The sequence below is a fragment of the Watersipora subatra genome, chromosome 2 (assembly GCF_963576615.1).
Source record: "Watersipora subatra chromosome 2, tzWatSuba1.1, whole genome shotgun sequence".
NCBI lineage: Eukaryota > Metazoa > Bryozoa > Gymnolaemata > Cheilostomatida > Watersiporidae > Watersipora > Watersipora subatra.
Genome location: NC_088709.1, coordinates 36,984,361 through 37,012,022, shown reverse-complemented (window position 1 = coordinate 37,012,022; position 27,662 = coordinate 36,984,361). Strand labels below are relative to the sequence as shown.

The 27,662-nt window shown below is 36.6% G+C and overlaps 1 long non-coding RNA gene across 1 annotated transcript; it reads right to left on the bottom strand.

Moving 5' to 3' along the window:
• Window positions 1-1,281: 1,281 nt before the first annotated feature.
• Window positions 1,282-15,992, bottom strand: LOC137388758 (uncharacterized). Its single transcript, XR_010978021.1, has 4 exons — window positions 15,894-15,992; window positions 4,057-4,243; window positions 2,838-3,014; window positions 1,282-1,380 (listed from the first exon to the last, which is right to left on the bottom strand). It is a non-coding gene; the product is annotated as an uncharacterized lncRNA (long non-coding RNA).
• Between the last annotated feature and the right edge of the window lie 11,670 nt (window positions 15,993-27,662).

The following is a 27,662-nucleotide window of genomic DNA, read 5'->3' as shown; positions in this document are numbered from 1 at the left end:
ATGAATGTACAAGTAAATGCAACGGATTTGATTCGTTTACCAATCAATGTTCTATTGAGAGTTCACAATAGCAGCTTGAGAGAGGTCCCAAATATTGACAGCTTGATAGTTCCAACTGTACCTTCAAATTTCGAGTTAAAAAGCCGTCCTTGAAGATTTTAGTAACCTCTTGACAGACTTTGAAGATCTTGTTGTGATTCAACAAAATTAACCTTGGCAAACCTGCAATATTTGGAGCAAAGTTTGAAGAAAAATAATGATAATTCTGATGACAGTCATGCAGACACGGACAGACACACATCCAAAAGAATGCTAACAACTGCGAAGACACATATGCATAGCACGAGGACAGATGCGCAGACTTGCATAGACACACACATGCATGTTCACACATACAAACAAAACTCATACACATACAGGCGCGCGCACACACACACACACACACACGCACGCACGCACGCACGCACACACACACGTGGACACACATGCATACACGCATGCACACACACAGGTCTTCAAACACACATTAAATAGTGTTAAATGTATCTTTTACTTGCACGTATAAAACTTGTTTTTAAAGTGCGCGGTAACCTCTTGACAGATTAAAACAGCTTGGCGTGATTGAATAAAGTTCCCCATATTAAATCTCGTGATATTGCACCATTTGGAAAAATGTTTCCAGAGCTTTGATGGTAACTCTAATAATAGTCACGCAGACACAGAGACGGACAAATACATTCACATACTTGCTCAGAACAGACACCTGCCATAAACGTGCAAAGGCATACACACAGACACGGACAGCGACACACACAAACACACACACACGCGCGCAAACACACCCAAACTCAGATACACAAGCATAGAAAAATGTACAGACACGGCTGTGCACAATGGTACAATGCTACGCGTACAATGGTTATGACACGACCCACAGCTGTAGCTTTCACTGCTATGGAAGCTACAAATACAATAGATATGACATGACCCACAGTTGTAACTTTCCTTGCAACGGAACCAACGAGTACAATAGGTATGACATAGTCCACAGTTGGAGAATTCATTGCAATGGAAGGTACTAGTACCATTAACTAGTCTGAAAACTGACCTATAGCTAGCAGGTTAACTAGTCCGAAAACTGACCTTTAGCAAGCAGGTTAACTAGTCTAAAAACTGACCTTTAGCGAGCAGGTTAACTAGTCTGAAAACTGACTTTTAGTGAGCAGGTTAATTAGTCTGAAAACACACCTATAGTGAACAGATTAACTAGTCTGAAAACTGACCTTTAGCAAGCAGGTTAACTAGTCTGTCGTGTTTAGCTGATGAATTGCTCGGTGCTGCCTTTTCAAGCCCGATGAACCTGCTGACCAGTGGGTATAGCTGAAAGAACAGAGACAATATTGACAGCAAAATAAGAACATAAAACCTTCTCAAACATCGTGTTTAAACATTCCCTACATCCATGATTTGTAATTTTTGCTCAATATACTGTACAGGTTGTAGTTATTGCTGGTAGGGCTAAAAACCTCCTCGCCAAGCAATGGTTTTGATAAATTTACCCTCATGGTAAAAATGTTGTTCAATTGTATCATTAGGCTATGTGTGATCAAAACTTCACTAAGGCCAAAGGTTGTATCTATCATTTAGCACAGCCAAAGTTAATGGAACTCATGCTATCTATACTAACTGTGTACATGGAATATTCAAGTACAGTTGATATAAGGTTGTCAAGGGGAACCGGCGTCCCAGTGATAAGTGAAAATTTGCTAAATAAAAGCTTATGTTTTAAAGTATATGTAAGAACCAAAATTTTAACACCAAAACACTTACACTGCTTTCTAAACATATTGTATTGATTTCTTATATAATAAGTAATTTGAAGTTATATTGATTGACCTACAGTTTATATTTCAACCCCAGTCCCAGTATTTAAAACCACAGAATACACTTACATAGTATGAACGTAGTTTGGACTTCATCTGACCTGAATATTCATACTTGTGTTAACTCGGTTCGTTGTGAGAAGGAAGTCACATGTTTATAATTCATGAGATTGATGTGTCTTATGTATTTTACTTTTTAAATGGTTTTTAATTAATTTTCTCTCGATTTTAACAAAAATTTTCTACTGTGAAGTACTGAATCCGTGAATGGTGAGCCAGGAAGTAGTGATGGATTACTGTATAGTTACAAATGTTAGTACTGAAGTGTAATTGTGCAAAGCAAGGAGTGTAAATGATAACCCAACTGACTAAGTAACCCCATGCAATAAGAACATGGAGAGCATGTAACTGTACAAAGCAAGGAGTGTACATGATAACCCTACTGACTAAGTAACCCCATGCAATAAGAACATGGAGAGCATGTAATTGTACAAAGCAAGGAGTGTAGATGATAACCCCACTGACTAAGTAACCCCATGCAATAAGAACATGGAGAGCATGTAATTGTGCAAAGCAAGGAGTGTAGATGGTAACCCCACTGACTAAGTAACCCCATGCAATAAGAACATGGAGAGCATGTAACTGTACAGAGCAAGGAGTGTAGATGATAACCCCACTGACTAAGTAACCCCATGCAATAAGAACATGGAAAGCATCTAACTGTACAAAGCAAGGAGTGAAGATGATAACCCTACTGACTAAGTAACCTCATGCAATAAGAACATGGAGATCATGTAACTGTACAAAGCAAGGAGTGTAGATGATAACCCCACTGACTAAGTAACCCCATGCAATAGGAACATGGAGAGCATGTAACTGTACAAAGCAAGGAGTGTAGATAATAACCCCACTGACTAAGTAACCCCATGCAATAAAACAACATGGAGAGCCGACCTCGTTAAAGCAGTTGATACGGGCGCTGGAAGGGTTCCAATTCTTGTAGGCCTGATCAGAGGAAATGGAGGGAAGAGTCAATAGAAAGCACAAGTTGTCATACTCCTTACTATCAGAACAAAGATGCTCTAACTCAGTGAGGCAGCTGACGACCTCGTCCAATGTGGAGTCATGGTTCTGTATGAACAAAATGAAAAAATAATGATTGCTAGCCAACCACAGGGATGATGATGGAATGACAGCCAAGGAAGACATTAGCCAATCACAGATGTCAGAAACAGACTGTGTTTAATCGAAAATACAAAAACTGAAGAAACTAAACATCCAAACAAAGTAGCATCAGAACTAAAAGTGTTTTTTTCAAGAAAACAGTGAGTCAATGAGTGACAACTTCATGGCACGTGTAGTTGTAACTATAATTATATGTATTCTCACATGTAATGGCCTGTCAAACACACTCACATGTAATGTGAGTGTCAGACAAACTCACATGTATTGGCCTGTCAGACACTCCCACATGTAATGGCCTGTCAGACACCCTCACATGTAATGGCCTGTCAGACACACTCACATGTAATGGCCTGTCAGACAAACTCACGTGTAATGGCCTGTCAGACACTCCCACGTGAAATGGCCTGTCAGACACTCTCACATGTAATGGCCTGTCAGACACACTCACATGTAATGGCCTGTCAGATACACTCACATGTAATGGCCTGTCAGGCACACTCACATGTAAAGGCCTGTCAGGCACACTCACATGTAATGGCCTGTCAGACACACTCACATGTAATGGCCTGTCAGATACACTCACATGTAATGGCCTGTCAGACACACTCACATGTAATGGCCTGTCAGACACACTCACATGTAATGGCCTGTCAGACACTCTCACATGTAATGGCCTGTCAGACACACTCACATGTAATGGCCTGTCAGACACTCTCACATGTAATGGCCTGTCAGACACACTCACATGTAATGGCCTGTCAGACACACTCACATGTAATGGCCTGTCAGATACTCTCACATGTAATGGCCTGTCAGACACTCTCACATGTAATGGCCTGTCAGATACTCTCACATGTAATGGCCTGTCAGACACTCTCACATGTAATAGCCTGTCAGACACACTACCCTGTAAAGACTTGTCAGACACTCTCAAATGTAATGACCTGTCAGATACTATCACATGTAATTACCTGTCAGGACAACTTACCTGTAACGGTCCAGGATCCAACTTTATGCAAAGGAGTTCCAGGAATTTATGCTTGTAAATGAGGTAAAGGCAGCGTTTTTGTCAAAGCCCTCCACCCCATGGAGCGGCAGAAGGAACTCAAGCACATCATCCCAGTGACCATCAAGAATCAGCTGCCGGAGAAAAAGTCCATCTTTTGAGAAAACACCTACAAATATCACAAATTAATATGAGAGCAGAATCAAAGCACCTGAGAATCAGAGCGTTTCCATGATTTGAATAGATTTGGAGTTGCTTCCACTCCAAATCACAAGAACAGACGAATCCAAACCTATTCCAGACCATTTCGCTTCGATAAATTTATGTGAGGGTATTTGTCTCTTGAAGGTGGGAGTACTATTCAGTATCACAGAAAGGCTGACTGCTGATGGATCGGATTTGATAATACTCAGCTAAGCTCTCCCCAGTAGAGGTAAAAAATATTTCAGCGTACTTCACACAGCCATGCGGGTATCGGCTACAAAAACATTCTACTGCTTCTCCATACCATTTCATCTGGACCTGTTACTTTCATATTAATATTTACATGCGAATGATGGGTTGCTCATATGAAGATGATGAAATAATTTCTTATTTTGATCTGGCGATTGGCTACTCATGAATTGAAAAGTGACCCTGATATGAAAAAAGTTAGAAAAACTCTAACAAGTTTTATTTTGAGGAATACATCGCTCATCTTGGAATGATCTAAATAGTGCAACTCCGAATTGATGAAATGGTAGGGCAATTCCTAACCCATTCAAAGCATGAAAACACAGAAGAATCGTGAATGAGACATCTCATTCCTGTTCAAAGAGATGGTCACCTAGACGATGTATGAAAAATCAGTAAGAATAAAAACAACCTCCTTAGTTATGCGAAAGATTTACACTAACATAGTCAAACATAGGACATAAAAGGTTAACTTGTTCTGATAATTTCTTAAAAACTAAATAAACTGAAGTATTGTTACAACTTTTCTTTCCCACAAATCAACTTACTAGTGGTACGTCTACTAGTATGCGCATGAAAGTTCAACATGAATTTCATAATTAGAAATTCCCTGTCATACAGCCCACGACCAAAATGATATTGGAAAAAAGAAAGGGTACTGATGGTTGAGAAATGCAATATTGGCAATCAAATGGCACTGCAGTGCAATTATAGGTAACTGCAATGGTAGCTGTAATGTACTGGGCATTATTATGTACAACAGACAACAACAATAAAAGGAAAATATTATATATCTCTCTCCTCTGCAATAGGAGAAATGCAATATTAGAAGTAAAATGCACTGATATTATTAGAATAACCAATATTATTAATATAGTAATACAGTAATAATAGAAAACCAATGCACGATTTCGTTTACATTTCAAAACGTCATAGCAACCAATATCAAGAAGTTGTGATATTTATTTAGATTTTTAGAATATCTATTTAACAAAATTATTTAGAAAAAATAATAACAGTAACATACTGCCCAACATCGGTCACTATATACTTCGATCTTGTAAATTCGAATGATTATTCTTATAATTAAATCTTTTAAAATCGAATAATTATTTTTATAATTAAATATTGTAATAATCTTATAAGAATCGTTAGAGAAATATCATTGTCATTTCATTTACTTTCACTGCTTCGAACATCAGTTGGAATACCAAAGTAATCATTATAAGTGTCCAAAATGTCGGTTACTTTGAAATCGGCAAAAAAACTATTACTTTTCAGTACTTCTACGTTAGTTACAGAAACCTTCAGCAATTGGACAATGCCATAGACTGGTGAAATGTGCACGTTTTTCTCGTAAAATGCACACGACTTAATAGTTCTACTCTCTATCGCGCGGCCTTGTCGGCGTTTCGTTGTCCGGTCTTAACTTTGATGAAAAAAAGCCTGTCAAAGTTTTAATGACGATTTTAGGCTAAATTAATCTGTCCATTTATGTATAATCCGATCAGATGGGTTAGTTGTAGGATATTGTCTACAAATTTCAAAGACTTGGCAATATATTTAAAAAGGTTTATATGTGTTTTGTATCGTTATTATACTTAAACGACTCCATTGAAAAATGGTTAAATTTGTTGATGAGATTTCGGTACAAAGGTTTGCGACGGCTGTTCATAAATAATTTTCGTGAGTTGTGTGCACATACGCATTTATCATAAAGCTCTCAAACAATCGCTTCGCTCGTGGTTGGTCGTGGGATAAGTGGTATTGATACAGTGGCTAGGTTGCCTTCCGCACAATGTGCAGTGCTAGATGTTATGAGAGTGTTGCTAATGTGTATTTCGCAGTGCAAGGTGTAGTAGGAATGTTAGTAGTACACCATACATACATCCTAAGCACAATTTTTGTGAAAACTCATCACAAAATCAAATATTAAGTTGACTTTGACACAACCACAGCACGATGGCGAGATGTGAATGCTGTCAAAGTTGAGTACGAGTGGGCAAACAAATTGATCACAATTAGCTATATGGTTGAAATGCAAAAATCTATTTCGTTTTTAACATATTATGTTATAGAGAATACAACACAAAAACCTCAATTGCATCGATCAGAATTGTGATAATGCCAGACTGACTTCCTATTATGAAAGGATGTGAGAGTAGGAGTATCCTACATGAACTGGCTAAACACAGTATGTGAAAAATGGTACACAATGCAGTATAGAGGCTTGGAAAGTCAGGATTGTCAGCTGGTCCACAGTATCAACTTCATACTAATCAGCAGTTGCAGTACACAAGCAGTTTCATGTTATGAAGAATGTGCATTCAGAGCATGCGTGCGTGAAGTGGTGCCTGTCAGGTAATGCTTCATAAAAGTGAATGCCCAATATATAGCAATGGGCAATGTGAAACAGGAGCACAGTAGCAGTGGATGTCTACTGTGAATTAGAAAGTTGTAATGTATTGCAAAATTATTGCGTACTGCACTTCGTTGACGCAGTTCCGTTCTAATGCATCGTAACCCTGTACTCTGGTGTACAAGAGAGTTTGTGATAAATTTCCTTCTCACACTGTGATGTACGATAAACTGGGTTGACAAAACTACCTTTCAACCTCAAGAGAAGAATGCACCACATTTTCTTTTCTCATCCAAGGCTAGCTAATCGCTTGGTGCACATCAAGGATATTCCAGAAAAAGTATTTTTTCCACATGACAGGACAAGCAGGTGCCCAAGTGTTCTATGTACCCTGTTTAATTTATAGATATAATTTAAATAATGTGTGACCATGTTCTATGAGCTTGGCATCTAACCAAGCTAATCTTACATTTAACTAAAAAGTTGTTTAAGTTACTGCATTATTGTACAACATCGTCTAAGTGACCGTCTCTTCGCGCAGGAATGAGAGATCTCGTAGATCTCAGGTGTTGCATGAGAAGTAAGAAGAGTTGGCTAGCCATTTAAAAAATCTAGACAACAGATTTTAAGGTTTATCTACTGAAAAAGTATGTGAACTAGCTTACAAATACAGCATGGCTAATGACTTGAGTATTCCACCAAGCTGGTCAAGAAACAAGAAAGCAGGTGAGCCGGTGTTTAAAGTGTAGCAACATGTGTCTACTTGGATTAGATCTACGCTAAAAACATCCAAAGTAACTGTGACTAAGAACAAGACAAGAAAAACTAAGAAAAAAGAGCAAACAGATTCTTCATCAGAGGAAGAAGAGTTAGGCTAATAATTATTGTGTTCTGATGAAGAAAGTCCAGATAAAGATGAAAGTAAAGATGTACCTCCTACTAGGGACAATATTAACATCAATAATCATGTTTTAGTTTGGTACGGAATTGGCTAAGGTTGACTTGCAACAAAATTCACATTACAGTTATTTGGTATCAAAAGACCGTATCAAATATAGATGATCGCTACTTTACAGTTTTGTTTCGACTTGAACTAATCATCTAGTCGTAATCTGATCATGTGACCCATACTTCGTGAATAATTTTTGCAACATATTTTGATTATCACAGGTGACCAACAGGCTCGTCATGTTTACCAGACAATGATATGTACTCCTTCGAGCTAAGGTTAAAAAATTAAATAAATTCTCACGGTAGGTTATAAGTTATCAGTGCTGAAAGTGACAGCATTACAATGACGATGAAATAGACATGTGAGGACAATAGACATGGTTTCATTGAATGCATGAAGTATATTTGTGAAAATATTTCGACGAATGAGGTTGCGTGAAAGTGTAAACAGAAGCCATCTGGTACAACTACGTCCCATTTGAGCCGTTTTGGAAAGAGATTCTAATTTATGGCGGTCTCGTAATGACCGCGATTAACTGTTCGTTTTTGAGCTTTTAAGAGTTTGTAAATCCATTTCCACCTATTTTGGAACTACAACACAGCAGAGTAAGACATGGTGAATGTTTTGATAGCAAATAACTGTAATGTGAATTTTGTTGCAAGTCAATCTTTAATGTTTATTATGCAGGAAGAGTCATGAAATGTAATGAAAACTCAGTTACCATCAGTTTCATAAGAAAAGCTGGAAACTGCTTTGTTTATCCAGAGGAGGAAGACGTGTATGATGTTGACTTTGAATCTATAGTTATATTTTTAGGGCAGCCAGTAAACACTGGTGGGACTCTGAGGGTTAGAAATCGAACTACATTCAGAGTAGATTTATCTGCTTACACTGTAAGATAAACTATTCTCAATAACACTGCTGATAGAGACTGTAGGCGACACACTTTTTACTACATTATTTCACGATAATGCTCATACGACTTGCTCCCACATTTTATGTTATCAACTATGTATAATTAGTTTACCATGTTCTGTCTTAGTCATAAGTCAAATTTAGTTAGACAATTGTCACACTCAATGTTTTAAAACAGTTAAAAGATATCAAATATATATTATGTGCAATCAAATCACATATTTATTGCTATGGCTCACTTTGCCCCATTGGGTGGCTCACCTTGCCTCGGTAGTGGAGCAAAGTGAGCCAGGTGTAAAATGTTGCAAAAACAATAAAATCTCGCGATTGATCCAAAGTGAATCATTACCATTCAAATACAATAACAACATGTTAAATTTTTATAGACCAAGTTTAAGCTCAATTCAAGCAGTCACTTATATTTTATTTGAGAAACAAACCAAAATTGGCTTACTGTGCCCCGTCTTTCCCTACAAAACGATAGTGATGAGTGATTACGTTATCTCACGGTGCACAAGACCAAAAACTGTACTAGTTATTGTGTAATAAGCCAAAACGGTCAAATGGTGTAGATGTTGGAGTGTCTGTCTACTGAGCTAAATGTGGCGAGTTCAAATCCCACCTGGTGAAATCCTTTTTTCATAATCTACCTGTCTCTTCAGACAGCCAGACAGGGCTTTGATCATACCGCATTAAGATTATACGGCATACAATTATTATACAATATTATGTAATTATCATACAAGTATTATATAATATTGTGTAATTATCATACAATTATTGTACAATATTATTTATATATTATATAATATTGTGTAATTATCATACAACTATTATATAATATTATTCAATTATCATACAACTATTATATAATATTATTCAATTATCATACAATTATTATATAATAGTTACATTATTATACAATTATTACATAATATTACTCAATTATCATACGACTATTACAAAATAATGTAATTATCGTACAATTATTATATAATATTATGTAATTATCATATAATTATTATATAATACTATGCGATTATCATACAATTATTATATAATATTATGTCATTATCATACAATTATTATATAATACTATGTAAATATCATACAATTATTATATAATTACCACACTGTAATAGCGCGAAGGTCAGAAAAGAATACTATTACTTGAATTTTAACTTAGTTTTCAGCAAACTTGTTGGTGGAAGGTCTGACGGAGAGACAAGCCTATGAATGGTTTTAGACATGGTTTATGACAACGAGGTATCCCTTTCAACCAGAACCATATTCAGGACATACCATTAATGATTCCCGACTCTCTCTCTCTCCAAGCATATGAGGGCAATATCAACCTGTTTATTTGCTAGGTACTCCTCTATTATCTTGATGATTTCTTTGTCGCCGAGCTCAACCGTATGAGAGAGTGTCATGATGGGGGAAGATTAAACTCTCACGAATCGGAAAATTAAAAAATTAGCGCTGTTTCTACATCGAGGCAGCACCATCCTGTAGAGATAGAAGTAACAGTCTGTGTAATAATTTAGTGAGAAGACACTCAGACTTTAGAAAGTCAAGGTAGAAACACTGAAGAAAGATTGTCAGAGGTCAATAACACCTAGGAAAAAATGTTTTTAAATATTTCAGTGTCTTTGGCTGTCATTCATACTCTGTGTAAAACTGCTAGTAGCTTGACTTCACCAACTTACACGTGGTTTGTGCGTATATTTTTTATATGGCTGTTGAATGCAAGAAATATAAGAATTTCTCAAACTAAAACATGTAGACTATTACAATCAACAAGCAACAGACATATCTTTCAAAATAGGAGGTAGATGCTACCTATTCAGACTTGAGATTGGCAAAAATTGTAGCCGAGCCCTTTCAAGTCAGTACCTGAGCCTGTTTCATACTTTGTATCGAACAGATGTCACAGCAAACATAGTACCGTGTATCAAGCCCTTTGCAAAACCAAGCTGAGTTTCAGTAAAGCGATTAAAACTTGTACATGAAAATTTTTCACCCTCGTACATCGTACAGAACTAACGCAAAGGAGATACCAGATATAGAGGAAAACACTGATTCTGGAATGTGAGAGAATGACCACTATATAGAGTGAATAGAAGATATGAGCTACGAGATCGTACAACAAAAGCGGATGACAAATTATATTTATGATGATGAGAGAGAGTACGAATAAAAATAGCTTACAGCGCCCAGCTTAACATGAATATATATATCAAAACATAAAACAATCAAAAAACTTAATAACATAAAACCTACAAAAAGAATGTTTGGATCCTTAATAATTATAAGCAACTTACATGAAATAATAAGCAAATATATAAATAATTATACTCAATACAGTTGACTATCGCAATGATACAGCAACCACAATATATTTCCTGAATGACCTTCTAATAACTTAATGTAAATTATGTAAATTTACATATACATATATACATGTACTTTACAGCTTGATCTTATGGCATATATACAGCTAGATAAACGACTATGAATATACGGATTCCGAATAATTATAAGCAACTTACATGAATTAATAAGCAAATATATATATATATATAATTATATTCAATATGGTTGACTATCGCAATGATACAGCAACCACAATATATTTCCCGAATGACCTTCTAATAACTTTACATATACATATATACATGTACTTTACAGCTTGATGCTATGGCATATACAAGGCTAGATATTTAAAAGTGACTATGAATATACGGATTCCGAATGATTATAGGCAACTTACATGAAAGGACAAACAAGCCAGTATGCAATCCAGCTAAATACTGTTAAGATGAAATGATTCAACTCCAGCACCATGGTGACCATTGCACGAGTATATAACTATAGAAACCTACGAAAATATGATTATGAACCCCGGGGTGACTAGATCACAACTGATAGAGGGATAATTGACATTCCTCAAACTGGGACAAATTTGCCAAACGATGGAAAGCCATCCAATAACTGTCGCACAATAAGACTAGCTACTAACTAGCCGCGACGAGACACTGCATTAAGAGACCGCCACACAAAATGTACTCAGCGGAAAAACCAAAAACATGACACAGAGGCGTGTAACCAATGTTATTGAACTGAGATGAGGATCACTGCTGGGAAAAACTGATAAAGACCGAGGGCTACGCACAAAGCAACCAATAAATGGCAGATTATTAGGACGGATTCGGCATGAATATTTAAGCTAGGGTCTGGCTTCACCTGACGGCTAATATGTGTCAGGGTTTAAAACGATATTTGACCAATCAGCAAATATGAAAACCTAGAGCAATTGCTATGCTGCCGGAAATATCAAGTATGGGATTTGTCCAACCATCACAGCTGATGCGATGTGAATGTATGGGACATCAATTGGATTGGGAATTATCTGGCCATTGTAATGAAGAGCTTAGGAATGAAAACATAAAATTCCAACTAAATAATGGATATTAGTTATCAACACCACTTAATATAAAAGAGAGTAACTGGCTACAACAAATACTAACAAGTATTCAACGAAGTCAGCAACTCTACAGAGTGTCAAGCACAAGGAGAGGGATATCAACAATATAACAGGAGGCAGCCAGAATTAGGACTGTTGAAACATTGTAGCAGTCAGCATACACCAGATCAGCAACAAATAACATCTGTCAATTTATTTTAGCTTCAATTATATTAAGTTTATATGTTTTTCTGCCCTGTACTTCAGTCTCTTACAGCTAGGAGCCTTAACTGTCAAAAAAAGAGTCAGCGGACCTGTTGGTTTTATAGATGTCTCCATTGGAATAAGCAATGTTCATGATGTGCGACGAGGTGCTTAGGCTATACTCTGAATGTTGTTTGGGTTATAGTGTATAGCACATGATGAGACCAAAAAAGAAATACTTAATTGGACCAGGTAAGTTATTAAGTACATCAGTTGATGCTAATGAGTACATCTTTTTGAAATTTCGCAGGAAGGTTGTTAAAGACTCAGGAATTGTCATACATTGTTCTTTCGCAGGTGAAGACTCAATGTCAAATATGCTCAGTTGAAGTTGGAAGTGCAAATTATTTGTGTCAATACTTGATGATTCAGAGTTTATTTATCCAAGCTTACGGAAGAGCTCACAAATGTTTCATGGGTTGGTCAGTCAGTCAAGCCAGACTGGCAACATAAGGTTAATATATCTGAGTTTAATAAACTGTTGTTCTTGGGTAAAAGATTAATAGTGCTTTAGGTCAAACAAGCTGAAATAATCAGTCAGCGACATCAAAGTCTCCAAGGCATCACAAAAACCAAGCAACACGCAATACCTGCATTGTTTCGGCCTGGCATAAACATGCAAATTGAAGCCTGCATCAGCTCATGCTTAGTTTGCAAGCAACATGATACAGCACAATGCCATGCTCCTTTGACTTCCAGCGAAATACCTGATCATCCCTGGCAGATAATAGGCAGTGACATATTTCACTCACAAGTCACTCACTGTCTACTAAATATAGACTACTATTTGAAATGGGTCAATGTGTCAAAACCAGAAGACTTGAGCACGAAGACAATAATTACTGAATTTACTAAAAATTTAGCAGATTTTGGCCGAGTTGGCGTAATTCAGTCAGATAATGGCCTTCAGTACAACTCAACTGAATTCAAAACTTTCATGAAGCACATAGACATCACTCACAAAACTTTCTTGCCCTAGGTTATTCAAGGTTGAATGAACTGGTTGAGGGAGCCATACAGACAGTGAAGAAAACAATGATTAAAGCTGCAGAAGATGGACAATGCATTTTGCATGTCCTACAGATGCTGCAAAACACACCCATTGATACAGATTTGCTATCCCCTGCACAATCCTCACAAAGCAAAAGCCTTTATGATGAGATCCCAATAAAGCGATGATGTCCGTGCCCTAGAGCATATGATCAGAAAGACATACATACCGAACTTATAAACGAAACAGAAAAGATGAAAATGCAACAAGATGGCAAACTGAAGGGTTAGTAGAGCAAAGTTGAGAAAGCGAAGTAGCGCAAAGCCATAAACCAGATCGTGGTAAGTAATCATGCCATTCAACTCCCAAAGTTGTTTCAAAATCCAACACGACTCTCTCCTACAGAGACATAGCTATGGGCAATTCCTCTACCAGCAAAGCAACGCTAGGTGCAGACTTTGAAAAGTTTTAAGAGTCAAATTTATGAGTGCCATTAACTAGGTCAGGCAAAATTGTGGGAAAGCTGCTTAGGTTTAAAGACTAAATTCTTCCAAACATAAACCTGTCAAAAGGTTTTAGTTTGATTTCTAACTGGTAGTTTCAATAATCATCCTTTTAGTTATTTCGTCGTTGTTTCTGTTTAGTACTAGTAATCATTTAGTACTACTAGTACCTACTAGTACTCATATAGTTTTTCGTACCCCCAACTTGGTTAGTTTATTGAGTGTTATATAAATAGTCATGTCTGGCTTTAATTTTTTGCTACGTAGGTTTCATATGTTTAATACTCATACTTGCTTAGCTTTTCTGCTTGATTTCTTTTTTGTTTAAAGAAAGAGTGATGTTATGTTATTTCGTTTAGTTTCGAGGATTTTCGGTCGAAAAACGTATTTTTCCAGCAGCCATTGTTTTTATACTAGGCCTATAAAATATAATCATACACTTTGAACCAATTAATCTAGCCATAACTTGGCACTTACAATAGCTTAACACCTTTTTATGTGTGGTTGTGGAGAAATTATGTTATGCATAACTAATCTGAATCTACACACAACATCAGTGTTGAATTTGCTTGTCATATTATTCTATTTTGACTATGTTTAGTTTGTGCACTTTTACTTAGCTTGTGGGTGCTAATTTGATTATTACTGGTTCAGGTATAGTGAAGGTGTTAAGCTATCGTAAGTAATGCTGATATTTACCAGTACAAGTTACTTCTTTATTCTATAAGTCAAACAATTAAAATACACAACTAACAAAATTCTAAAACAATAACATTAATGACAAAACAATTAGAAGAGCTAATAAAAATTACATCCTTACTCGAACGGTCGTCTGTGTTTGCTTGGCTCGGTCCATGCGGCTGCGAGTTTCGATAGTCAAACGAGAGTCGTGAGAGGTCATAGGTAGAGAGTGTCGACAGTTGAGATAGTGGCGTAGAGGAGGCTCAGCTGGTGGAGGAGAAGGAGGCTCCATTGGTAGAGAAAAGAGAAAGGCTCCTCAGCAGGCAGATGGGAAAGCGTCCAATGGGGCCCTCGGGAAGAGAGAGAGCCAGAACTCAAGCTAGAGCCGGAGATAGAGATGGGGATAGAGGAGGTGCTGAGTCATTGGAGCTGTTCTCTTTTATAGATGTCTGGCATGTAGGATGGTTAGCCTGTGGGTGTAGGTAGAGTGTTAAGGTTCGATGCTTTCTGTCAGGCGTGTGAAGATATCTTGTTTGCCTAAGTCTTCAGCTGGTGCATGTGATGTTGACATGTAGGGTGGAGCTCGTGACTTACTCCTGGTATCTAGGTCATGTTTGACAGAAGTGGCAGATCTATATGTGACTCATTTGACTCGTCTCTAATGTTTTTATGGTGGCCTTTTGATGATAGTGGTTGGTAAGTCTAACTGCTTCGGTTTCTCTTTGGCATGTTCTCTATCTAGTGTTGACGCAATTTCTATGATTGATTTCTTCCAATTCTGAAGTTCATAATTTTCAATTGACATTTTCTAATTATCGAATCTTTTAATGTCCTTTGGCGTCTTGCTGCTTGAACGTAATATATGCTTATCCTGTGGTCTGGCTACATTCCCTATCGGTATCTTGTTTTCACAGTATTTCCATACAACAACCTTCTCTAGTACTTGAACCAGTAATGATCAATTCAGTTCCCACAAGCTAAGCAAAAGTGTGTAAACTGAATAATATAGTCAAAATAGATTAAAATGACAAAGCACATTCAACACTGATGTCGTGTGTGGATTTGTGTTAGTTTTTAGTTATACATAACGTAAATTCTCCATATCCACCCATGGGTTTTTAAGCAAGAGTTGCATAAATCAGTGATGTAGGCTAAGTGTTTTTTATTTGAGCTTTGTAGAAACATGGTTACTCTACAGTCAATGTGATGGAAATAAATACATAGTCGCAGATTACCTGCTTTTTCCTGTACTATGGTGGGACTTTTCGGTTGTAAACAACAATTGCAAACGAAATGCGCGCTTCAGTGACTAATGTATTGCCCGTGACCCTAGCATTAAGCTATTCTAGGCGTAAGGTGCCGGTGCGTATATCGATATATCATTGATATTCGTACGTTATTGGCTAATAGCCTATAAGCTGCCACGATTACTTATGTTTACGGTGAAAATAACTACATGTATGTACGATTGCCTGCATGAGTGTAAGGATATTACGCTATGCGTTAAAGTCTATCAAAACAATTATTTATTGCAAGGCATGATAAATGCATAGACCGAGATAGTGACAGGGCTAACAGCAGATGTTGATTGATAAGCATTACATGCCAACAGTCGCGTATTGACACCAGTAGACAGGATGAATGGTTTTGCTCTGTGTAAGCCCATGAGGTTTAGACCTGCCATGAAATTGCCTCTATACTTTTACGTGTACTTTTAGAAGAACAACGTGATGCAAAATTATTTTGCACCCAATCATACATCACTGTTGAATCTGTCAGTTTATTTTAGTTTCAATTATGTTCAGTTTATGTTTTTCTCAGCCCTGTGGCCTGCACTTCATACAGCTAGGAGCCTTGACTGTCAAAATAAAGAGTCAGTGGACCTGTTGATCTTGTAGATGTCTCCATTGGAGTGTGCGATGATGTTGATGATGAGTGATGAGGTACTCAGGTTGTTTGATTAGTGCAGGTGTTAGAGTGTTTGACTACTAAACCGAGTGTCACAAGTGTGAATCCAGTATGAAGCAATATTTTATCCCAACTTCTAACTGTGACTTCAGATAGATGGACATACACACTTTCATTATAACAAAAGCTAGTGGTACCTCGGCAGTCTAGTTTGGTTTGAGAGCATGACAGGAGTGTCAAATAAAAGGGCAGATAATAAGCATATGCACAATAGTTCTAACACATGGAAGGCAATTGGGTTACGCAGTAATTGGTGGGTTGGTCTTGCGGGCTGACAATCACGAGTTCAAATCATTTATGCTGCATTATTTTTTATAGGTCTTATAACCAATATAAATATGTTGACCCCTACATTTGGTGGGATATCAATATCTATTAAGCTCGGTTCCAATATATGCCGCAAAGCACCGGCAACAGCACCGGCGACAGCACTGCAGGCTATCAGAGATGAATTGTGAACCTACACGCCGGGTACCGCCGGTAGTTGCCGGCAGTCAACGCAAGAGTTTAGAGCTATTCAAATTTTGCGAGAGCCGCAGGCAAAACCTTCTCAAAGTGCACTGTACAGGTAAAGGTCAGCATTATCGAAACAGCATAGCGAGCGAACATTCTTTATTCGGTTATTAGCGATGCAGCTTTATGTGAACAGAAGCCACCGGAGCCTAGCGTCGCAAACGATTTGCTGCACATTATTACCGCCGGAGTCTCGCAGCCGATATGGGAACCAGGCTTTAGGAGCACATGCTTTCTGCAGGCTCGTAATGTAAACATTATTTTAAAGCTAGTTGATTTTCTAAGTTTTGGCAAAGATAAGCAGGTAACAATAGCAAAGCAAATACTTATTAACCAGAGCATATAATAGAGGTGAGTGCTTACAATACGGGCTGCTCTTGCTACTCAACAAGGGTTTCTATATACATGAAGCATCATCAAATTTATCAACAACAATGTGACTGATGGGTATTACTTGTAATATTTACTATAATAAGAACCATGTCTGTCTGTATAAAAGCGCAGGGTTACATTTGAAAAAAGATTATATCACGCAGGATATGAACTCGCAGCGTTCTGCATCAATACCATGCGTGCTTCTTGTTCACCTTCCAGTAGTTTAGAATTATTGAGTATAGATGGTAGAGTAATTGTTTGTATTTTATTGGCACACATGATGATCTCTCATAGCTTACTAGACTGCCAGAGCCCTAGTTATTAATAAGGTAACAAGTTAGTCGGTGTGATCTCCTCCTGAATCCAAGTGATTAACTCTGGAGCTCATTGGTAAGATCTGTTGACTAGGTTTCCAGAATTATTCAATACATTGAAATTGGTAGCTATTCAAATTGATATTGAAATTCAATCATTTTGGTAAACTTCTAATATTTAAAGGAACATATGGCAGTTTATGAATTTCTGCATGTGAACCGCAGCTGAACATGACAAGGTCGAATGTATGAACACATGCCAGACACAGTAGGAGAATAGTTGGGTCACCACATTTTTCTTGTAGCAGTGAATGAAAACCAGCTGTTAGTAACTAAAACAGTAGAAATAATTTTATGTCACTTTGGGTTTTCCTATCAATTAATAGTATTCAAGCACTGACTCATTGCAACAGGCTCTAGCCGTGCCCTTTTTGAGGCTAGCAAAACATTAATAACTAAATAAGTAACGTTTTTGTTTTTATAACGATACAGCATCCTGATGGAGTCATCTACTCCTTTTATAAAGAAATTTCAAGGTGAGTGTATGAAATCATAAAGTGCACCTAGTTACCATTTTATTTTTAGTTATAATATTTATATCATCTCCAGTAACTGTTACCGTTTGTGTCCATTCACTAATTCTGGTACTCTCTGGAGCCAGAGGTTTTACTTAATAGCTAAATACTATACCGTCTTATGTTATATTTTATTTTGTTATATTTCTTGTGCATGCTGTATTATTGTTTTATCAGATAATTTATGTATAGAGTTTTCACCATATTCTTGAATATTAATGTAAGTCATTTTACTTATTTATTTCATTCATTTTATTTATATTAAAGTCTCAGCTCAGAGTATGTTGAATAGTTAAATCCTGATAAATTGTAGTTACATGGTAATCTATAAATATGCTGAATTTCTGACGCCAGAGCAAAGAGGGGCAGTGGGAATACTCCTCATGCATTACTCTCACATGGTATGGAAAAACTCAGTCTAAGTGTAGGGCCATGCAAGCTGCTCACAGGTTTAAATACTTGCCTTCCTTTATAAAGCCGCTGACAGTTACCCTATCAGCAGCTACACCTAGTCTGATGTCAAGGTCAAAGATTAAACATAATATTTTTTCATGTAATTCAAAATTCTTTACAGCAGTCAGCATGCAAAGATCCCGGTCAGCTGTGTGATGTCGGCAGCAGTTCAGCTCTAACCTGAGTCATTGTTAATAACTTATGCTGACCCAGTTGATTTAGTTTTTTTTATTTTTTTTTTAGACCACCTTTTTTAGTTGATTAGCAACCCATTCGTATGTTTGAATAGCAAAATTGTTCAGCCTGTTCAGCTATTGATAGCCTGTTTTCTTTACCCGAGCTATTGAGGGTCTAAATATCTAGTAGTCAGGTGCTGATGATGTATAGAGCAAATCTTGGCTAACATTTGAACAAGCAAGTACCATGTCAAAGTTATACTGCAACATATAGACAAGAGAATGAGAGATGTAGTAAGAACTTCAACAACACAGTTTAATGGTAGACTTATAGTTGAGGTAAATAATATATTACTTACTCTTTATTCATAGGAATATATGAAAAAAACTGAGCTAGTAATAATATTAGTCACTTTTCTTACGTGCATAGATTTCACTTTTATTACGTTCTACAATCCTTTATATACAGTAGTTCTGTTAAATAAGGAACATTCCAGAAGGAAAGTCATGTGATCAATAAATATTATCATTATATAACTCTGTTGGCTCTTTTATACTACAGTTGAATTGTGAAACCACGCCATGAATATTTACAGTGCGTTTAAATCCTATATTTACATACCAAGATACATACCAATATAATCTATAGAAACACTAAAATTAATACTACTTGTTTATGTGTATAATACAAAAACAATATATTGTTTTATGACAGTTTCCGGTATTGGCAATAATATGTTATTACATAATTGTTGCAGATGTGCAGAGCATGTACAATGATATATGATCATTAAAGATGTGTGTATCATGGGTATAAATGTATTTTTATAATATATTTTGGATGTTGGAGTCGTTAACATTGAATATTTCACAAAGAATATTTCCATATTTATTATTTACCATTTTTAATATCACCACACGCTCTCAGTATGGATTGCCTTGGAACGGGAGGATTCTCCAATGAACTAGTAATGAGAGTGCCATCAGTGCTGTTTGATGACACCGATGATTCATCTTTCACTTTTTCTAAAAAAAATGATTGGATTTATTTGTGCTTTCAAGCTACATTACTTATGTTTTCTGGTGAAAGTGAAAGCAGAGGAAAGTCTGGAGGTAAATAATGAAAGTGTTCATAAAAGTAAAAACTAATAAACATGCAAAACTTCAGATTATTTTTTTTGATGATGGTTACATCATTTCCATCTTTTCCATACACACCTCGGCCTTTCATCTCCTCACTACCATGTGTATTCTCAGCATATTGCATATCTATTGCAAGGTCATCACAGCTTTTTACTTGAGCCTGCGTGGTTTCAGATTCAGAAACTTTCTGGGTATTACGCGCTTTGTCCCTCATTGCATAAGCATCGGCACTTGCTGTGCATGAGCTGTTAGACTCTGCCTGATTAGTGTCGCTAGCTTTCACAACAGAGTCAGTATTATCCCTAGAAGTGAGAACGTTTGATGGTGAGCTCTCCTCTGCATAATTTGATGAGGTTAACTGAGGAATAGCTACATCCCTAGCTAGGCTAGAAAAATCTTCAGAGGCAATAGTATCAGAATTGTCTAGAGTAACCCCTCCATTTATATCATCCTGATCATGACATCCTTGGACACTCCTGGCTGTTTGGATGTCAACATCCCCCTCCTCTAACTGGTAAATAGCAAACGGATCTGAGAAAGACCGAGTAATGTCTAACTCATCAGAATCAACAGATGACAGTGCATGTGGTGTAGACTCGACTGCTTCAATCTGTATTTTTCCTCGATTTTCAACAGTGTGAGGAGGTAATTCACTGAGATTAACCGCCACCTGAAACGAATTGGCAATACACACTGTCAGCAACAGTCAAATTTCATGTTTGAGATATTTCTTGGCGATCTTATTCCTCTTGCTATAACTACACACAGTGAGCACTGAAGAGAGTACTGGTCAATGAGTGTCAGGTTCATAACTTCCGACTTTTTAGGAAAAAAACAAACTGCTATCACTTCTAGGGCGCTTTCAGATTCCCTACACGTTGTGGGTATGTGTACATGTATATGGCACATGGGTGGCATTTTATTCCAATTGAATACTCCTTACGACTGCAGAAAAAATATGGTAGTTTTTTCACTTGATTAAGGTACAAAATGTTACGTTACAACCAAGTTGCGTAGCCTCATCAGCATGTGGAATGCATTTATCTCTACGGCCAATTATTGAAAAATATAGCTCAAGATATTCATCAATAGTTTAATGTTTATAGGCTATGCTAACTGCTCTGGTGTAACATCAGGGCAAGCCAGGACTTTCTTTTCAAACAAAGCCTCCACATCAAGCATCTTAATAGGTAAATTTCAGTAGTTTGAACATTCTATTTTGCGCTGCATTTAGTTCGATTTAGATGAATTTTTGTTAGCTGTGAAACAAAAAGCTCTCATAACTATGATATTTAGCATTTGTTAGACTCAATGGAGGCTTCACATTAAAGGTTTATGTCAAGTTTTTAAAGATTTTATTACAATGTGAGGATACTGTTCTATCTTGAGATTTCATTTACTGTCTCAAGTGATCTGACTGTCAGGATGTTTAAAGATATTTAAAGGCGAAAAAACTTGATCGCAGTTCAAATGCTCAGAAAGAAAAAACGCACCCAGATTTCCTCAAAATGGCATTAATAGTCGTGCATATTTTTTATATGTGATATGTATACGTTCACACCAGCATTGGGTAATCATACGTTCACACCAGCATTGGGTACTCATACGTTCACACCAGCATTGGGTACTCATATGTTTACACAGCATTTAGAGGAAAACAATGGGACAAATTCTAACCAAAATATCTTTAAATCATTTGAAATATCTATAGCAGTGTACGTATCTGGGACTATACTTGAAGTTTTATTTAAACAATCCTGAGCAAATACAAAATAAAACATATGTCACTATATATAGAGATGTGTAACACTGCAGATTGAATGAACAGCCAATGTCACAACGAGAGGGACAAACATGAAGTGCGACTATTGACGTCATTTTTGAAAAAGTGATTTTCTTCTGAGCATTTTAAATGCGATCAAATTTATCAAGTTATGTTAATTTTAATCTTGAAACATCCTGGCAGTCAGATCACCTAAAACGGTACAGAGAATCTCAAATGATAAAAGATATCTAGACTTTCTAATAAAATATTTTGAAATATGATGCTAGTAAGCGATCAATGAAAGTAATCTAGACTTGCGCACTACGCTTACTGCTTCTAGCGAGCTGCTCTTCCTTGTGTTAGTCTAGCAAAACATTATCGAATTAATTGTTACATGATATACCTTACCCGCCTTAGCTTATTATGGCGTAGACTTATTATGGCAATAACTTACTTAACAAGTTGTATACCATTACTGTTACCAAACTGTAGATTTCACCTTAGTTGGTGGTCTTTAATACTTCTGAAAAACTCAGATTTTGCCCCCAAGTGAACAATAGTCTAGAGACACCTCATTTAATGCTCTAACATAGAATTCAATTCTTTTTTAAAAATTACAGATAAATAATTTATAGATAGGCTAACTTTCAATATTATTTGCGTTCAACAAAGTTTACATAAGTTGGTAAAGCACAATGTTCAAATACTATTTGACTAAGAAAAATGTAACTAGCAGTTGTGACAGAGCTAAAACATAAGTTAATCATGTAAAATGTATCAAATAGTTTGTAGCTCTGAAAGTTTCAAGTTAATTACAAAAGATACATGATCGCTACGTTTTTTGTGGCGTTAAGAAGAAAAGCAACAAATGACAGCCACTGACTTACATTTAAAAAATGTGTCAAAATGTGTAAGAGTTGAGGCTGTTGTGGCTAGACACACGAAATAACGCGTCACATTGACAAATAAATGGACGAGTGCGAATTAGCCTTTACCAGGCGAAGGCCATGACATTCTTGTTAGATTTTTTATTATCATTAGTTGTTATTATTAGCGTTTTTAAGGAAATTTTGTTGTGTAAGTTTTACTGTTGGTTTTGAGAGAGAATAAATTGATTGGTTAAAAAAGGTCAGACTTTACAGAATCCAGCTAGTTTTTTCTGCCTTAACAACAACAACTTAAAAGCATACTATATAAAACATGTAATATAATTATTAGGTTAACAAAACTGTGTTTTGCCAAATAAACAACGACATTGATTCAAATTGTCTTTGTAATTTATTCAAATATCCATTCGCATCTTACTGACACTTAACAATGACTGAACAATGCGTGCAGAGTTATTGAAATTAATAATAAATGCCTGTTCAATAAATCAATAAAGGTCAGTATTACCTGAGGTATTGAAGAAACGGAATTGTTATCCATTTCAGTAGGAAGTGTTTGCACAGAACTATCACCACTAGTGCCACTGCTATACCGTTCTAGATCTCCGCAGGCAGAAAAAGTAGGTTAAGGCCGGTCATACGGAGCAAGTTAAGGCCTGTCATACAGAGTAAGTTAAGGCCTGTCATACAGAGTAAGTTAAGGGCTGTCATACAGAGTAAGTTAAAGCCTGTCATACGGAGCAAGTTAAGGGCTGTCGTACAGAGTAAGTTAAGGCCTGTCATACAGAGTAAGTTAAGGCCTGTCATACAGAGTAAGTTAAAGCCTGTCATACGGAGTAAGTTAAGGCCTGTCATACGGAGCAAGTTAAGGGCTGTCATACAGAGTAAGTTAAAGCCTGTCATACAGAGTAAGTTAAAGCCTGTCATACAGAGTAAGTTAAGGCCGGTCATACAGAGTGAGTTAAAGCCTGTCATACAGAGTAAGTTAAAGCCTGTCATACAGAGTAAGTTAAAGCCTGTCATACAGAGTAAGTTAAGGCCGGTCATACAGAGTGAGTTAAAGCCTGTCATACAGAGTGAGTTAAGGCCTGTCATACAGAGTGAGTTAAGGCCTGTCATACAGAGAGCTAAAAGCTACTAAAACTGATAGTAGCTATTTACTATAAATACTATTTACTGTGTGTGTGAACTTGTAGCTGTTATAGATAGATTTGCTGGAGCTCACCCTATAAAATTTTACTTGCATTCACAAACATGAATTAATGCAATGTCCGTAGTCATGTATTTTAATAGTCATTTTATTGCACTAATGCTTTAAAAAAATTTCGAAAAAAATTAAATGTCCAGTAAACTGATGCAAGTAGAAACAATCACATTAACTATTTGCAACTGTAATTACATCGCCAAGCTACTTCATTCTTTTTGCTGAAATACGATGATCTTAAACATTCCAAGTAGATAAGGAGGTCAGGCTGACAAAGTTGCTCATGCTCACCGCATTGCTGGAGTTTCAGCCGTGTCAGTAAGTTCAACATCACTGTTCCCAGAGGAATCGGAGAGAATATCGGCAGAAGATCTATCTACAGCGTTCTCTACTGCACTGTCTGTGATGGCGCAGCAGCCTACGCCTGTTTCTCCAAGATGGTTCCTATCCATTGAATGCCTGCTCGCTACAGTGCATATAAATATTTATCAGTATCTGCAGAATTAAGCCGTTCTATAAACTTTAAAGTCCAATTATACTGTAGAGTATATTATTGAAGTTTCCAAGGCATTGAAACCCAGAAAGAACGCAAAAGAAACTCTACTTTAAAATATTCTACTGCCCCAATATGATGTTTCCTCTCCATGCTGTTATTACATTGACAATAAATGAATATGTATTCTGTGCTGTAATATCTACGGACAAAATGAAGTAACTTATTAGCTTCCACTTCTTATTTCATTATAATTTATTATTAACACAGAATTCAAATAAACACCTAACTTTACCCGATAATAAGTAACATAAAACTCAAGTAAGCACCAAACTACCACATAATAATTAACATAACACTCAAGTAAACACCAAACTCTACCAGATAATCATTAACATAACATTCAAGTAAACACCACACTACCAGATAACAATTAACATAACATTCAAGTAAACACCAAACTCTACCAGATAATAATTAACACACCTTTCAAGTAGACAAAAACCTGCCAGATTACTTTGCTTACCATCATAAGGAATGATTGTCGGTTTAAACATCAATGTACCACAGATGTGGTCATGTGGCGTTCGACCAATTAATTGACAGCTAACAGTCAGCCTGGAACAAACAGGAAAGCAGTTCATCAAATGACTTACCACGATATCACCTGAAGACTCAATGTACTACAGATGGTGAAAAGATGGCCTAGGAAAGGTTGCTCTCGTAAACCTTTACTAACCTTTGTCTGTTTGCTAACGAATCAAAAGGGATTCTCTAGTTGCCTGGTGAATGGAATTCATACACTGAATGCAATTCAAATATTTAACTACAATTGTGGTTATCTGAACGGACAAACTATAAGTCCGACTGCTCATCAACTGTACCGCCAACATGACATGAGATGAACTGTACTAGCTTTACGCTACAACTAGCATATTTGGATGTTGCTCCTTCTTTTCATGACTGAGAAGACTTGAAAGTCAACGTGTAATAACCCCACACGATGCTAGAAACTAGTTATGCTTGCATCAATGATCAGTAAAGATCTCCTGGAAGTCTCTTGTAAGTAAAAAAATCAGCCATACAGATGACTGGCTTGCTCTGGTCTACACATCAGGATAAGATCCTTGAGGCAGTAATTTTGAATAGTGACTAACATTCTATGTAGATTACCAAGATACTATTCATGTGTTCCAATTAATAGCCGAATTTGTACCATTTGACAATTTATACCATGTGCGCTTTCGTGCTATATCATGTACATAATGCTATATCATGTATATAATGCTATGCATTATATTATAACCAGTGTAAACCAGAGTTTTTCAGTTTAGTAAAAACTAGTGGATAGTCATTTTAGGAAAGCAGATGGCTTGCAAGTCTGGAGGCAAAAAAGAAAACACAAGAATATTGAATGAAAAATTCCGGTTCTCTCTTTTATGATGAGCATCACAGACATTGAAAAGAAACGCATATTCAGCCTTTATGCATATTCTGTTTCAAAAATTAAATCCTTCCGCTATAAAAAAAATTATACAAGACACTCTCTGACCAAAACTGATGCCGGTAAGGATGATGCCGATAGATTTCTCAGGACAATTGCAGTAAATTGTTTAACAAGTTCACAGAAGCATTGTTTTAATATAATAATTTGGTAGAACATTGTGTACTCCAGCCATGTTACATACTAGTTGTATTCAATTTGGCAGGCATTTTTAGTGAACCTACTACTGCCATAAACTAATTTCTTGCTGAACCAACATTGGATAGCCCACCTGCTCCATCATCGAATCAGTTATTGGAAAATCACTGCAACTTTAGAAGCAGGTTAGAGAGATGTTTTGAAATCCTCTACTATGTTGCATGGGACTGTCAACTGTAAAGCTACATTTAAGTTAATTAATGTTTCTAAATGCTCTATTGAGCTAGATGGAGTTGTCATTTAGGAAACTACTGTAAAACCTATATTATAACACCACATTGATTTAAACGGCACCTCTAATAGAAGCCAATATAAAAGGGTTGAAAAATACAACGTAACCGTCTATTTGAACATCACTTCTAATAAAATGCCACTGTAGTGGAAGGGTTGAAAAATAGAGCGACATAGCATTCAAATAGAGGTATTACGGTATATTCATTTGAATATCATCATTTTTTTTAAATGCTCTACGGAGTTGGACAGTATTCAAATGCTATTTGACTGTAATCCAATTTGAAGAGAAATTTATATTTTTAACAGTAATAGTCTATTTCAAATACATGTACTACAAGAATGTACCTCATTGTGCCACCTTGGCTCAGTTGTATTGTCGCAAACAGATGTCCTAAAATCCTTGTAGTGGTAAGAGAGAGCAGGTTGAGACCTATCCTGTCCTGGCTCTACTCGTATTTTTACATAAGGGTCAGGATTGAAGAACATGCCCTTTCTCACATGAGTAGCCTCAATGTCTGCATACAATGGATCTTAGAGATTATGCATGATCTTGACAAAGTGTATTTTATGCCTTCAAACATGTTATCACTACGCTAGTGAAAACATTTTAAATGCTGAAGAACAACACCTGATAAACAAACAGTCCAATGACAGCAGTCAGAAAGTGACCACAACGACTTGACTCGTGAGTAACATTATGACACTACATGTAAGCAAGCAGACAGCCTAGCAACAGTTAGCCTACCTTCGATTGCTAGATGCACTATTTCTGCCTCACTGTCCATGGATGTCTGACGCCATAGACCACTCTACAACAAAATTGTATGTAGCAACCTTGAAGGTGCTGGGTACATCCTCTTATCGCTATAGTGAGATCTCAACAATAGGTTAATGTAAACAGAAAACTTATCTCTTACACCAGAAGAAGAGGCCAAAGAATTCCTGACAAGAATTGGCTCTGTAACAGCTCTCAGATTCCCAGTGTTACCATGGTAATACCGAAAACATATTCTTGTTTCAGCTAGGAGATATAACACGAACGGAGTAAAATACTTAGTATCTATGTAATCTAGTGGTATAATGTAAAAGAAATCTACGTAATATTAAAAAATTAATTTGTGTACATAAAGATAAATATTTTATTCATGTTATGCTGAAGATCTATCTGTATTTTTAAAACAATTGTGTCAGATTGTGCACAA